Raw genomic sequence first — 2205 nt, 5'->3', positions numbered from 1 at the left:
GGATCACCCCATCCCAGAGGGATTCAGATCCCAACAAATCCATCGGGATCACCCCAATCCAGAGGGATTCAGATCCCCACGGATCCATCAGGATCACCCCAATCCAGAGGGATTCAGATCCCCACGGATCCATCAGGATCATCCCACCCCCTTTTCCAGGGATGTCCCTAATGGGGAATTTCTCCCCCATCCCATAAAATGAGGTTTATTGGGTACAAAAATCCCCCTCAGCCTCACAAGGAAAGGGAATTCAACATTCCCAAGGCTTTGGCTTATCCCTCCATCACCAATTCCATGGGAAACCCCCCAAATTCAGGGGCTGACCCCCAAAAAAACCCCAAATTTTGTCATTTTTGGTGCTTTCCGAGCAGGATCCACAGCTTTGAGCGAGCCCATTCCCGCTGAATTCCCGCTCTGCTTCAGCCTCATTTCCATGGATGCATCCCAGCGTTTTGCATAAATGTTTGCTTAATGCCGAGTCCAAAATATCCCAGAAAATAAAAAAAAATGGGAATTCAAAGAAGCTCAAGGGGAGGATCCCATGGTTTCCATGGCACCCGGGGGGGGCTCTTCCCAAAAAAATCAGAGCTCGGGAAGGAACGGCTCGGATTCCGAACACCCGCACGGAAGCGGATTCGTGTTTTTCAGGAATCCCCGGTTTCATTTTGGGGCAGATTCCCACAGCTTTGGGGTTCCTGGAGGGTGGAGAATTCCGGCTCGTTCCCAGCAGTAATTAGCGTTAATTACCTCGGTAATTACTGAGCTGCGAGCAGGAGCTGCTGGGAGATTTCGGCAGCAAAACCAACTCAGGCTGGGTGGGAATTTTGGGGTGGGAATTTCGGGGTGGGAAAGGAGAAATTCCAAAGGATTTGGTGTTTCCAGGGCCGAGAAACCTCCAGGGCATCGGGAATTCCAGAGGGAAGGAAGGAAAAAGGGGAGAGAGGGAATTGCTTCCATGGGATGCTCCCATGGGCTTAATTAGAAATTAATTATTAATTAGAGCAATCAGATGGGCAGGGAGGGGTTGTAGGAATTAAGGAATCCTGGGGGGATCCACGCTCCAGACAGGAGTTTTTTAGGAAGAAATTCCTCCCTGAGGGGTTGGGATGGAATTCCCAAACGAGCTGTGGCTGCCCCTGGAAGTGTCCAAAGCCAGGTTGGAAAGGGCACCAAAAATCTGGGAAATCTTGGGATTTGTGGCACAAGAATTGGGGATAAAACACCGGGAATGGGAGGGTCAGATCCTCTTTGCTCATTGGGAATGAGGGGCAGGAGAAGGGATTGGGGCCATTCCCTGGGAATGAGGGGCAGGAGAAGGGATTGGGGCCATTCCCTGGAGCAGGAAAAGGGATTGGGGCCATTCCCAGGAGCAGGAAAAGGGATTGGGGCCATTCCCAGGAGCAGGAAAAGGGATTGGGGCCATTCCCAGGAGCAGGAAAAGGGATTGGGGACATTCCCAGGAGCAGGAGCGTGACTTGAGCTCAGCTCTGGAGGGACAGATGGAGCCAAGATAAAACTGGGATTTTGGGGTTAACCACCTCTAAATCCACACATTCCTTAGGAAAAACGGGATTGTCCTCAGCTGCTTGTGATGGATGGTTGTGTTTGGAAGGGGTTCCATGGAAACCCGTCACTCCCGTCCTGGGATCGGCCCTTCCCAGGAATCTGGAATATCCTGGATAGGGACACCATTCCCTAAATCCAGATTTTCCCCCTGTGGCTCCATCCCGAGCTGGAGCTCGGGTTTGATGATCCTAAAGGCGTTTTCCATCCTCAACAATTCCATGGTTCTGCTCCCTGCAGGGAGGGGAAATGCTGGGAATCATTCCCGAGCTCCTGCGGAGATCAATCCACAGCTTTTCCTCCTGCTCCATCCAGCGGCTCAGCCGGGAAAAACCGCCGGGAAAAAATATCTAATTCCTTGGATTTAGGCATCCAGCATCCCTAAATCCAAGGAATTCACCTGGGAATGCTGGAAAAGCTCCTGCTGCGGGGGGGATTCAAGTCCCTCTTCCCAAACTTTGGAGTGCAGTGGAATTGCCAAGCTTTGAGGGCGGATCTGGCACTTCCAGGACATCCCAAGTTTTTTTCCTAAAGCTCCCAGAGCCCAAGGGATGCTCCAGAAGGAAAAACCTGGGATTTGTTTTCCTCTTGGTGGAGTTTTGCCTCAGGCACAGAGCTCGGGGCTCTCCCGGGAATGTCCCC

The 2205-nt window shown here is 52.0% G+C and overlaps 1 protein-coding gene across 1 annotated transcript in view; it reads left to right on the top strand.

The window, feature by feature from the left end:
• The window catches only part of NCAPH (non-SMC condensin I complex subunit H), a 16379-nt gene that overhangs the window by 1710 nt on the left and 12464 nt on the right, over positions 1-2205 (top strand). The window lies entirely within an intron of this gene.

This window comes from Parus major, unplaced genomic scaffold (assembly GCF_001522545.3).
Source record: "Parus major isolate Abel unplaced genomic scaffold, Parus_major1.1 Scaffold477, whole genome shotgun sequence".
In the NCBI taxonomy this organism is placed as follows: Eukaryota; Metazoa; Chordata; class Aves; order Passeriformes; family Paridae; genus Parus; species Parus major.
The sequence above is the reverse complement of the archived record's forward strand: the minus strand, read 5'-3'. Positions and strand labels throughout refer to the sequence as shown.